This window comes from Drosophila arizonae, chromosome 3 (assembly GCF_054131065.1).
Source record: "Drosophila arizonae isolate 15081-1271.41 chromosome 3, UAZ_ARI_1.0, whole genome shotgun sequence".
NCBI classification, from domain to species: Eukaryota; Metazoa; Arthropoda; class Insecta; order Diptera; family Drosophilidae; genus Drosophila; species Drosophila arizonae.
This window is the reverse complement of record NC_142923.1, coordinates 22,388,548-22,402,912: the sequence shown is the minus strand read 5'-3', so window position 1 is coordinate 22,402,912 and position 14,365 is coordinate 22,388,548. Positions and strand designations below refer to the sequence as shown.

Genomic DNA, 14,365 nt, shown 5'->3' with positions numbered 1-14,365 from the left:
ACTTTTAACTTTTTTCGTTTTTCTTCGTTTTTAATTTTTTTTTTTTATTTTTACTCTTGGCCATTTAGTATTTCGCTTTTTGTTGACTACCAACGGAATATTCGCTCTGAATATTTAATTGTGCGAGTGCTCGCAGTGTGTGTGTGTGTGGGATTGTGTGGGTGCTGTGTTGGTGTCTGTATGCGTGGATGCTGTACGTGTGTGTGTGTGTGTGGGTGTGTCGTTTTTGGTCTGTGTGGTTGCATATTTGCGGTGCTTTTTGGCTCTTTTTCGATTTTCGAAATGCGCTTTTCGTTGTTTGTTGTTTGCATTTCTTTGGCAAAGTTGGCTGAAAAGTTGTTACTGCTGTTGTTGTTGTTGTAGTTGTTGCTGTTGTCGTCGTTGTTGCTGCTGTTGTTACTGCTGCCTTTGTTGTTTTTGTTTTGACAGCGTAACTGGCAACTGTGTACACAACATTCTTAGTGCTGGCTCTCGCTTTTCTCTTCATTTTTTTTTCGACAGTCCTGGCTGACATACATACATATATATGTATACATATATATATACAGTGTAGTGCATCTATCTGTATACATATATTATAAAAATGTCTGCATACTTTTTGGGGACGGCGGCAGCTTATCTTTTTTTCGCTTATGCCCTACTAATGCGTATATCTGTGTATATATTTGTGTATGTATGTGAGTGTGTGTGTCTATTTGAGTGCATGTTTCGCCGGTTACATTGATATGCAAATACTGTGGCCTTAGCTGTTGACATTGTGCCGCGTATTATGTTCAAATTAAGCCGTAAGCAAAGGCTAAACTAGGCAAAAGAAAACATTTCAAACTGACTTTTGGCTCTTTTGTTTCTTTAAAGAATTTTATAGCAGTTAATGAATACAGGCTAATATACTATAGGATTTAAAAAGAGATGGTCTTATTCATTTTAAAAGCGCGCTCCAAGAATTAGAATTAAATAACAATATAAAATATATTTAATTTACTTCTCTGAAATATATTGAAATTTAAAGTGATTCATGCTAAAAATTCCGTTTAAAATCATTTTCAGTTTGTTATTTGTAATAAACTTGATTGAAAAACTTTGCTTTTTTTTTTGTATATTTTCTTTTGTAAAACAAAATTCATATTAATTGAATAATTAAATATGAAAAAATATCTTGAATAAAATTTTAATTAAATTCTGAATTTATATAATACAAAGATTTATGAAAACATATTTGTATATTTGTAAAAATATATTAATATACATATTTTCAATATATTTTGTTTTTTTTTTTATACTTAATAAATAAACCAGGATAAAAAATTAGTAGAAATTCAAGTATTTTATTAAACATAATTTCTATTAATTAAACATATAAACATATAAATAAAATATTTCTATAAAGATAAAGCCTTTAATGTAAAAATTATATGATCAATTAACTATGTTTTTTACAAGGTAAAAAAAAGTGGAAACTAATGAGGCTCAATATAAATGTATTCTTTGTTCTCTTATATAAATTCCATAATAGTTAATATACAACTTTGCTATCAATTATAAAATTTTTTCGCCTTAGGCTGTAATTGAATAATGCATTTATTTGTTCAGCTGATGTAAGCGAGCACAGGAGCAACAATTAAAAAGCAGGCAGAGTTGTAATTCAGCTCTTTAAAAAAAAAAATGCAGCTAAAAAGCTTTATAATGCATTAAATTAATATAATAATATGTGTGCTATAAAAGAAGCATACAAAGTAAATTAAGTAAGAGCACTACGCACACCTCGATATATTTGCTAGTCGGGCACTCCCCACCTATACCACTCTTATTTGCTCCATGAGTATAACTTTTGAAAGTAAATCCAATTTGAATTTCTGCTAGTTTAGCCTGTCAGCCTTCTAGCTCAGCGGTAAATATTTGTCAGAATCCCAGCATGTGCCAATCAAACTTATATCAATCCCTTATTACTTCAGTAGCTCTCTGCTTTGCATCAATCCCATCTATTAAGCATGTAATTTGGGCGTATGTTTCCATATTTTGCATGTCAAAAAGTTAGAGAGCAGCGCACATAGTTTTCAACTGTTAATCACATCACTTCAATGGAAAATCTTTCTCCCCACCCTTCACCCCTTCGATGACAGTCCTACAGCATTCCGCAACAAATTTCACATGCTAATGCGACAGCAGCAGGAGCGGCCACAAAGCTGCAACAACCATAATTAATGTCATCGCATTTCAATAACAAGCTATCTCTTTCACTCTTCCATCTCTAACTCCCTCTCTCTCTCTCCCTCTCTCCCATCGTTCTAGTCATCAGGCAGGCAACAAATTTCACATGTAAACTACATTTGAGCTCCACAAAATTGCAAACTAATCAACATATTTTTACTGGCTCTGGCTTTTTGGTTAGAAGCTAATTTATGGCTTGTGCTGACTTGTAATTGGCTTTATAATGGGGTATATTCGTTTTCAAGTTTTACAGAAATTCCATACAGTAGTTTTTGATACGAGCTTTAACTATAAGTGATGTAGAATAAATTAATAGAAATAAAGTGTTTAGGTTATTTTGTTTTATTTTATTTTAGTCCAAATCAAAGCTCTAAAAGGCAATATTAAAAATAATTCAATAATTTTTTTTAAATTTTTAAATTTTTTTTATTTAATAAAAAGTACGTTTAAATTAGTTATATGGCAAAAAAATTTACCTACGAAAAGTTGTATTCAGAATTCTATCTAAACACGAAAATTTTGACGTAGGTAGGAAAACAATTTTTTGTATTGTAACCATAAAACTCATTTATTTGTTCTAGTCAATAAATTAAAAAAAAAAAAAAATAATAAAATAAAAAAAAGGTATACAAAACAATTTTGGGGATTTTTTTTTTTATTTATTTATTTATTTTTTTTTTTTAAATGTAAGCTAAAATCTTTGAGCTAAAACTTGAATATAACAAATCGCTTCGGTTCACTTAAAAACCTCAAAATCAAATATTAATATATTCATTTACCATATATTTTCATGCAAAATCGAATGAATCTCCAGTTTTATAACATCATAAAATTATGGCATATGAACATTATCAATTCAGCCCGACTCTAATTAAGTTTACTATAAATATTTGCGTTAACTGAAAATTGCCAAGAGTAAGGTTTCTTTTTGTATTTTATCTTTTACACAATTCCCAATTTATCCACACTAGAAACTAGAATTTTAATTTAATTTGAAATTGAATTAACAACATTTAGCATTTAGTAAATTTCGCATCGTAAATGAGCCTCTGTGGCTCTGCAGCTATTTAATGGCCCAAAGCATATGGTCAAAATGCTTAAAAAGATTTGTCCAAATATTCCCAGCTCCAAATTGAACATAAAATGCATTAACTATAAAATCCACGCGTTGGCTGTAAATAATATACGAATGTATCCGAATAGCCCATGGCAGCTCACGATATTATTAATAATGCTCAATTAACACACTCACACACACACACACACACACACACGCACACACTAGATTGTGTTATAACTGTATATGTTGCATTTAAAGCAGCTGCTTTAGTCGCCCTGAATCGACTCTTCGGGCCATTTGCAGCTTCATTATAACGCATATAAATCAATTAGTCGACTTATTGCTTCCATACGCTCTGCCAAGGCTCAAATGAGGCATTGGCCTTAACTCTGCCTTCTCTCTCTCTCTCTCTCTCCCTCTCTCTCTCTCTCTCTCTTCCTCTCTCTCTCTTTCACTCTCTTGTATCACAAGCTGAGCGTTTAATTTACTTTTGGAATTTTTATTGGCCCGGTTAGTGTGCTTTGGGCCACGTTTGTGGAAGGCTAGCTTGGCTACCTCAGTTAAGCAGATTAATTACCACAATTTTGACATTTAGCCAGTGCTGGACAATGTTGCGGCATATTGGCCAGTGTGCCAAAACTTAATCATTAAATTGAACATCGACAGCAAGAGGAAGTTTCTGAAAATTAGAATGGATAAGTGTAAGAAGCGATCAATAACTGGATGAATAAATGGATACATTTATGGATAAATAGAAATATGTATAAATATAGACCTAGTCTTATAATATGTAGGCCAAGATATCAAAATATATCTTTATATCAAGATATCAAGATTGATGGATAGAGAGATGAAGAATATAGTTATATAATAGTTAGATATAGATTTAAAGATTATAATTATATGGATAGAGATGGATATGTCTATAAATATATAGATAATTGAACAGTTATATGAATATAGATAGATTGTAAATTATATGTATATAGTAAGATCAATAATTGATGGATGTGTGGATATCAAGGTTGATAGATAGATAAACAATATAGTTTTATAATACATAGTTAGGCAGTTTTTTTCTTTCTTGAAACAGGAAGCTCTAAAACTTCTTGATGGCTAATATTGACTATAAAATTAAATAAGAAAAGAAAAGATGTGAGTCTAGACTGGTGTGAGAAAAAAAAAAAAACAAAATAAAATAATGAAGAAGAAGAAGAATGGAACTATGCACTATAGTCGAATGCAACATTCGTTGAACAAAAAAAAAAAAAAAAAAAAAAAAATAAATAAATAAATTGAATAGGATAGATATTTCGAAATTTCTATGTATAGAAAAAAGGACAAATTAAATAAATGGGTAATATAATGGATAAATTGATAGATAAGTGGATGTCGCTAAATCTAGATACATTTATGTACAATTATATAGATAACTACATAGAGAAAAATATAGATAGACAAAAATATGGTTATATGCAAGGATCCACGTCGATCCATCCAATGCCACCCTTTACCTTTAACAATATATTAATAATTATATTGGATATTTTTAAAATTTAAATTTAAAACAAATGAGAAATCTTGAATAATTTAAAATCTTTGCCTCTGTCATGGTATCCCCATGGTATCGTTCGCTTCGCTCAACTCCTGCAAACAAATTTGTTTGCTTGGCTGAGATTTGTGAATGTAAATGTCGCATTCTTTCCATCTTTTCTGTGTGGATATTTCGGTTCTTTCGGTTCTTGTTGGGAAAACAATACAAATGAAAATTCGCAGCTAATTGGCGGCGGCCACAAGTCGTGCGCCTTGAAGAAAATTTTGTTGGCTCTGTTTGGAGATGGATTTTCAGTTTGTGTTGCTTGCGCATTCTGCGTGGGCAACGCCAGCAAACTTTGTGCCGGATCGGCTAATGAGGCTTTTCGGCAAGTCGGCAAGTCGGTAGAGACGGGGAGTCGAAGAGTCGGAGGCAGTCGTTGTCATGCATACCGAAAAGTCAACTTCTGTTTGCCAGGAGCTAGAGACCAAACAATTAATTTCAACAGGGATAACGAACGATGGCCAAACAAGGACATTCAATTCAATATTTATATACATATATACACAGTATAAGATGTGCGGATAAATAAGTGAAGTCAAGCCAAAAATTGAGCACAGATTTGTTGCCTGCCTCGTGCAACGCTGCGTATGAGCAACAGCTGCCTAATGGCATCCGAGCAACCTGCTTGTGTCCTAGCTTTGTCAGCTGCCCTGCCTCTCTTTCTCTCTCTCTCTCTTCCTCCTTCCTCTCCCTCTCTCTGGCACTTTTCTTGCTCGTTAAGCGCCTCAGACATGCAGTGGAGCTTCACTTATCTCTCGCCTCATAATATGTTCGCCTCCATCCATAATTCAAGTGCTTGGCTCAAGCGCTCCACACGCGCCAAATTTGTTTATTATTTATAGTAATAATTATTATTTTTGCTGCAATTTACTTTCGCTTGGCAATTTGTTAGCCAAGGAAATTAAATTGAAGTAAAATGTTATGCTCCATATTTAAAGCCAGCAAAATGTTGCAGAATTAATCTTTAAAGCTGTTTATAATGCCCCTTAAAAAAATACGTACAAATAATAAACTTTTTAAGAAGTAATATATCTACTCGAATACCAAGAATACATTTAAAAATCAAAAATCAGAAGATCATTTTAAAAAATCTTAAACTAATTTTGAATGATTCCCATGTGTGCTGTATATATATTATTATTAAATATTTTTAAAATAATTTTAAAAAGCTTTAATAATCTGAACATTTTTTTAATATGGAGTATTTTAGAATATTATTAGAAAAATCTGAAACAAATTTTTTAAAATATATTTTTTACAACTAAAAATATTTAAAAATATTACCAAATCTTTCTTATATATCACAAGCTATTTTTACGCATAAATATGTATAAAGAAAACTTTTCACCTCTTAAAAGTTATTTATTAATTGCTTTCAAATATTTTGAAATTTTTAATGAATTCATATAATACTACTAAATTGTTTTCAAAGTCTAAAAGAACAAATAAAAATATATAAAATTATATAATTAAGAATCTGAAAATATTTTAAGGAAAATCAAAAATTCTTTAAATTATACCAGGTTTTTATTATTATTTTTTTATTATTTGAAACTATTAAGCTGAACTACAATTTAAATGCCTTTAGAAACAAATAACATTCATTTCTCTGTGTCATTTCTTGCATGCGATAAATTTGCTCAAGCTGTTAATTAACATCTCCGGTTCATGTCCTGACTAATGCTTAACATCAAACATAAGTTCAATGTTAAGTAACCAAGCGCACTTAACATTCAGTTGTCTTAACAGCATACATATCAGAAGACAGTTGCACAGTTGAATACGTTGCATGGGGCATTCTTGTTTAGCTTTGGCAAATGCATGGCCTAACCGCTAGCATTTGGCTTGAGCCAAGCTATAAATCAAACATAGAGCCGCCGGGCGCGACCTGGTTTCTCAATCAATATGTCAACCATTTGGCAAATAGCGAATGATAAACAAACGCTGAAATTGACCGGGTAACAGTCGGAGAGAGGGACAGAGAGAGTGGGCGAATGAGAGAGAGAAAGCGAGTGAGAGAGCCATTTTTAGTTTAACAGAGCGCTGTTCAGAACATATGTGCGTTGTAGGTATACCGCGTAGGTTGCTAACAGTGTAATGTTATTGACAAGAGTGAGAATGGTAGCTTGAGAGCATTAACAGAGCGCTGTTCGTAGCTCACAAACTCGTCTGCAGCTTAACAGTGCACTGTTACTCTCAAGAATATGAGTGAAAATGGGGACGAAAGAGCATTGCGGTATCACAGAGAGTGGAGATGAGAGAGCGTCGCTGCAGCTTAGCATAGCGCTGTTAAACATACGTGCTCTGCTATAAAAACTGTGCGCGCCCAAAAGTACAATTTTTTATGGCTTTTTTTTTGGCTGCCGACCTGCTGGCGTCTTTAATCGTTCACTGCGAATTGTTGGCCAGGCAAATGTCTGGTATTTAAATGAAATAAGAAATCGCGTCTTTATTTTTATTGCTAACAGTAAGCGGGTAAACAATTGCAGCTTGTTGGGGGCTGTCGTAAAAGCCGGGCTAAAGAGTATTTCAAGCCAATCCGGCCAATTCAGTCAGCCATCCAGCCTTAACGAAGTGTTAAATCTTTAAGCAAATTTCGTGCAGCACTCGAGGTTGGCTTATGCAAAGCGGCTGAAAGTAGGTGTTAGATGCTTTGTAACGCCCATTGAGTGTCAGTCAATTTGCGAATTACTATTTCACCTGCCTGAGGGTCAACTCGTCTGTCCCGGCCTGTTCTGCCCTGTCCTGTCCTGTCCTGTTCTGTGTTGTCCTGTGCACCTTGTGTACCTTACCTTTTTACAGCCTCCTCTCGAATGGGCGGCCTGAATTCCGGCCAAAATGAAAAGCTCAGCGGGCAAGCCAATAAGAGTGAAAGGTTGACCCTTGCCGATAGCTAAGATGGTCGATGCTGAGATACACTATCTATAGAGGAGGTTGGTGAGATTATGGCTAAGGGATATGATAAGAAACATGTAATGCATATGAATTTTTATGAAAGGTCTAGCTACTCTACCTCTTTCTTTTACACTCTCTCTTTCTCTCTCTAAAAATAGAACCATCAGTAGAATATCTTATATTTGAAATATCTTTTACTTTACAGTTTTATTAAAATTTTTAAACTAATTAAAAAGATGTTTAAAGCCGTTATCAATTTATCTAAAACAAATAGATAAACATATATGAACAATAATACCCTAAACATTCGAAGCTGACTCACCCAACCCAGGAGAAGAGTATTTATTGGTGAGTTCAATGGGCTTACGGAATGGAATCAATCATGATGCCCGGGACAAGACCCTCGGGGCAGGTTTTAAGTGCAAGAGAACAAGCAGAGAGGGGCCTAAAAATAAAATAGAATTTATGTGGACTTTGCCTGCGGGATCTCAGCTGAACTGAGCTGAATGCAAACGTTTGTTTCATTCGCCTTCAAACAACAAAATTCAAGACGCACAAAAGCATTAATAAAAGCTTACGAAATTGAAGCATTATTCACTTAAATATTATCTGCAGTCATTTGCATGTCCTAGGCCACGAACGCTTCGGGCCTCTCGCATTGCACAGTTATTAGTGCAAAAGCCAGAGAACTTCAAGTATTTTTGGGCATTGGGTGGGATAGAGGTAGAATAACTGCTCGAAATGGAATAAAATAGAGTAGAATATGAAGAAGTTACATTTAATCTATTTTTGAATATTTAATAATAATCGATATAGAATTCGGTATTATATTCGATTATATTCGGTATTGGAATTAAATAAGGCATAAATAAGGCCAATTTATTTTTTGATATTAAGTATTTTGATATTATTAGAATTTTCAGTCCCTCGAGGCAAATCACAAATTGCATTAGCTTTTTAGTATCATAGAGACTATAGAGCTAGACCCATTTGGGGCGTGGTTAATATAATATTCACTATAAATTTTAAATGTTATATAAACATTTTTATAGCTGTCTACAAATATGAACTAATAGGGTATCTATCAGGCGACCATTTATAATTTCCCGTCAACTTCGGCATGATGAAATTCCAAAAAGCTTGTTAAAAATAAATTTATATTTTTTACATAAATATATGTAATAGGCATGTGTGTATATACATAAATTTCTAAATTTTCTGTTGGCTAATTTCATGTCAAATATTAATTTATGGTGTGTGTGTATGTGTGTGTGTGTGGACTGTAGGGTATACGGGCTCTGGCCTCTGCGAGCATATTTCATGTTTTCTCTGCACATTTTCCGGCACGAGCGAATGGACAAATTTTATTTATTTTTTATGTGCGGTGCCGTTTGGAATGAGGGGTGAGGGTGGAGAGGGGGGCTAGGGGGTTGGAGTAGGGGAATGGGAAATGACTTGCTAATTACATTTGTACATCTCGGTTTGTTTGGCCATGTCGCCCCAAAGTATGCAAAAGTTATTTAAAGCGGACTTAGCGCTCAGTTGCGCTGCTCCGGACCCCGTCAGCTCGCTCGCTAAATAAACATTTGCCTAAATGACGCGACACGCGACACACACACACCAGACACACACACACACACATACACTGGGTGTAGACGCTGTTGGGTGACATACTTCCTCTTCTTCGTCTGCCTCCGCTTATTGTTGTTGTTGTTGTTGCCCTGCAGCCCCGGCAGGCAGCCGTCCCTCGAGAGCGTACTGTACAGTGAACTACTCAAGAGCAGCCGCAGCAAGCATTTGCGCTAGACTGAAGACCGGAGAGCAGTACCTAAAAGAACATACAAACACAAACACACATGAATGAGCGTGTGTGTGTGTTCCGGAAGTCTTGCACTATATGAATATAATTAATTGAGTTAAAACACTTAACAATAAATACTCATATGTTGGTATACTTTTAAAGCAGTTAGATATTTAATTGAAGGTTTTCTTTAAGCTTTTATGAATATGAAGGTAAGAATGAAAGAATGAAGACAATTGGATGTGAAGCTAAAGATAAAGATAAGAAACTAGATTTTCAACAGAAATATATAAATTTTTCTTTCAAAGATCTATATATATATAGTATAGTATATATAGTAGAATACAGTAGAACCCGGTTATAACGACTCCGCTTATAGCACCCGTACGGTGCGACGAAAATTCTGATCCCCAGACAAACATATATGCTCAAACTTATATGGCAGCGTCTTCCAGTTATAAGAAGGGTTCCTTGAGCATCGTTAAAGCCAGTTTCTACTGTAAGTATACTCTAGTAAGAGCATCATAAACTATTCTATTCGAAACTGCTGGTCTAGAAGCTCCCTTGAGAGTATCTTTACAAAGAGCTGATACTCCAATCATTCTACGATTCTTGTATGCCCCCATAAACAGACTTTAAATATTAAATATTCTTTCACTTTTTCAATTTTCTGAACTATATCTGTGCTATCCCATCATTTTGGCTATATAATATACTTTAAGAGCTTTATAAGCTCTCTCTTCTTCTTGCATCTCTTCTCATATTCACCTGTTATCTCTGGTCATATTTCCATATTTCTCATGTATACCTTTCTCTTCTTCCCTATTCTCTTCTCACTTTCACAAATATTTCTCTCAATATTTCCATATTTCTCATATATGTATATTTATTTCCATTTCAATTAGAGCTACACATCAGTTGAAAACTTCCATCCATTTCAAGGCGATAAAGTTGTTGAGAACAGCTTGAACGGAATGCTGTATTCCCTTAACTGCCACTTGGAGGCGCCTCCACTTGGTGGTGTTGAGACAATCGGGCAACTGTCTGAATGTGGCAGGGGGCAGTGGGGCCGGCGGGTGGTCGGTGTGGATTGAAGCTGCTGTTCGTTTTTTATGGGTCCCTTAATTGGCGCCAACGAGGCCACGCCTCGCTGCCCAGTTTGATGTTATGGCTATTGATTGATGTGCCACGCCCCCCTTTGCCAGCCCACACGATTGAAGCGAAATGCTGCAGCAAAGTCAGCGGCTCATTTCTCATGGGGAGCCAAACTAACCCGACCCCAACACCAAAAACCCAGCCCCTAAAATCAACGGTCAGGTCAGGGTCAGCAGCAGCAGCGGGAGGAGGGGGAGTGGGTGAGTGGTTGGGGAGGTGAGGCACAGTAGTTAATAAATATAAATGCCGGCATTGTCAAAGGCAGCTTTGGCTGCAATTTCCGTTGCTATTAGGCGCGCCTGATTGACTGATTGATGGCTGATTGATGTGCGCATTGGCTACTTACAGACTTATAGACTACTTAACGCGTTTATTGCCACAATGCAGGCGACTACAACCCGTAGTCCCGTTATTTCCATTGTTGTCGCTGCTGTTGTTGGTGTTGTCGTTCGCATTAAACATGTCAATTGATTGTTTGCTTGCCTCCAGGCGCTCCACTTTCCAAGCGAAGCGTCTCATAAAAATGCAATTCATGTAGCTGTATGTGTTGCTCTGACTGCGCCAAGTATAACGGCAATAACGGCAATAATTCCCAGGGCAGCTTCTTTTTGTGCTTTGTTCAGCATATAGCGTGTATACCGTGCGCTGCAGGCAAACATTAGTGGGTCCATTGGCGGCTAATACATACATATTTAGGTGTGTATATATGTAACTTTCTATGTGTGTTTTCAATGCTGATAATTAAACTCTTTCATTCAGCATTGCAGTTATATTTTCCACTAAAATTACATGGTATTTTGGGCTCTGTAAACACACGCAGAATAAATATGTACATATGTACATACATATGTTGCTGCGCTGCGACATGCCAAAGAGCGAAGCAAATTTGTACTCAATGGCAATGCATAAGATTTGTGCACAAAGAGTATAAGCACCGTTGCATATTTAAGGCTTGTGATTTAATGTGGAGTGTACGCGTATGTGTATGTGAGCGTGCATGTCCATAAGGCTTTGCATGTTTTCTGCTCTCCTCTTTACTTATGCTGAGCGCAGCCGGTTTATTGGAAATTCCAGCGTTATTGTTGCTCTGCTGTATTTGAGTGGAGTAGAGCTTTGCTTCTCTTGCACAAGATCAAACGCATAAGCGCCTCTTACATATGTACATGCATAAGTATGTGTGTATTTGACAGAGTATACAGTTATTAGCATTTATGCAAATACATAAATACATACATATGTATGTATACATAAATGTGTAAAAATAAATAGCAATAGCTAACCTAACTCATATTCATATTAAAAATATGTTCCACAAAAGCAGATCGAGAGCAAGAGCGACAATGGCGTTCGCTTGAGTTGCTCTCATAATTACCCACACTGTCAACAGCGAACTCCCTCTACATATTAATAGCTAATCAATAGGTCAAGCAGCAGCGGCTTGGCTCGCATTCATCTATGTGGAAGCTTTTAAAACGGGATCAAAAGCACTATTAACATTGGCGTAGATAAGTTGAGTTGCCTTCCATAATGTCCACACTGTATAATCGCGTTCTACCATCTCTGTAATCCCTGCCAAGTAGCCGAGTCGCATACACACACACATTTGCTTATCATGCTAGTTGCTGCTCATCTCATGCATACAATCGACTTACACACACACCCACACACACATTAACCGCACAATTAGCAGTCAAGACACTTTGACACATAAATTTGCTCAGCAGTACAGGTATGTTATATACATACGTATGTATGTATGTATATATACTCTGAAAGGTTTTCTGAAAGCTGATTTAATTAATAGCAATATTAAATTATATTTCATTATTAAATTTGTGTAATTGAGCCTTTTCCATGAAAGCGTCGTATCTAGAAAATATTCAATTTCTTATTTATGTACATACATTAGTTAAACTATAATTTATACATATATACATAATTATAATTATGTGATTAGAATTGTGTAGGAACGTAATGTAGTAAAATATGTACATAAATATATATATATGTATCCAAGGCCAAGCTTTAGCCCACTCAATAAAGTTTCATATTTTGTGGACTGTGGCCAGAGAGAGTGCTTATTGAGTATTAACTATGTTACTATGTATGCGTTTCTGCAGCTGAGCACGCACTGTTAAAATGTGTTGTTATTGCAATTTGCAATTCTGTGCTGGGCGAATGAGTGAGCTTACGATCAGAGAGCAGAGAGAAGAGAGCATTTTACATATGTATATGGAGTGTGCATTCTGCTAATTGTCTTTAGTTGGTGCAGTGACTTCAAGGAGATGAGGTTTATGTTGGTGTTGGTCTTAATTTTTGTGTGTGAACAATTAACTATTTTGTGATGCGCAGCAATTATATTAGATGGTTAGGTAAGTGATTTGCTAAATTATGATCTATTATTGTAGCTTTAATAATAATAATAGCGGACATTATGTCGTTATTGTCTACAATAAACATTATGTTATGCAGGATATCTGAAAGTCCATACTTTTATCACGCTTACTCATGTGAGCGCCTGTTTTTGTGTTTAAATGTTGGTTTTAGTGTTTTGGCCATAAAATTGCGATTTTAAGTAGCCATCATGTTTCAGTGCTATGATTGCGAGAGGGCGGGACAGGCTAGACGAGGGTTGTATCTAACGTTTTATGATTGCTAAAAAGCAGTTTCATTTCAAGGGGAGCCTAAAAGCAACAAAATAGCACTAACTGAAGTTTTTGGGTAGAGATTGTTTAAGGGCGAACTTCATCAATGGATTGTTAAGCCAAACATTAAGCAACATTAAGTAAACAAAGCAATTTGTAAGGACTCCATTGTTGGCAAAAGGAAATGTAAGCAAAATAAAACAAAAAGTCGAAATGAAGTTTAGATTCCGTTTTAGTGGTGTTTCAAAGGCATCAGAGGCGAACATAACTATCGATTTTGTTTTGATTTTTTTTTTTTTTTTTTTTTTTTTGGCAAAAGATTTACATAACAACCCCAGCAACAAAAGCCACTTCCGAAAATAATCTAAGGCTTGACTGCCTCTAGGGAATTTGATATGTCAACCAAAAATTATAATGCTAGACGTACAAATGCATACAATGCTGCTCAAGTGAATAGATTTGACATTTCGTAAGGTTGAAAAGGCTTATTTTTTCTTGAGCTAAAACTTCGATATGAATTCAAAAAATATTGTATAAAAAAATAGATCTTTTGTATAAATAAAATATCAGCTAAAATTAATAATTATAAGGTATGTAGGTAGCACTATACATATATAATATATATACGCATATGTATATTTGTATAATATCTCAATTCCCACAACTGCCATAAAATGCAGCAGCGACCAAAACTATGCAACGAATTAAATTTTTCAGTCAAGACAGAGAGAGAGAGAGAGAGAGAGAGAGAGAGAGAGAGAGAGAGATACAAAGAGAAAGCGAGAGAGAGAGACAGATACTAGGAAAGACAAAACATAGAGAACAGAGAAAGTCAAGAAAAGGAAAAGCGTTCATTGTAGTCAAGGCGCCAAAGCAAGATAAATGGCCCAGAAGCAAACACATTTGGTGTGAAAACTGGGTAACTGGGTAAGCAGGGAGTAGGAATATGTATATATAGATACCCTTAACCTCTCAGTCATAGCCAGTCCGCAAGCTCAGCCGTG

General features: G+C 35.3%; 1 long non-coding RNA gene across 1 annotated transcript in view; it reads left to right on the top strand.

Moving 5' to 3' along the window:
* Positions 1 to 12,984: 12,984 nt before the first annotated feature.
* Positions 12,985 to 14,365, top strand: part of LOC149269903 (uncharacterized) — a 59,757-nt gene continuing 58,376 nt past the window's right edge. The window contains exon 1 of the long non-coding RNA XR_016269468.1: positions 12,985 to 13,088. This is a non-coding gene — a long non-coding RNA (uncharacterized LOC149269903). The remainder of the gene's footprint in view (positions 13,089 to 14,365) is intronic.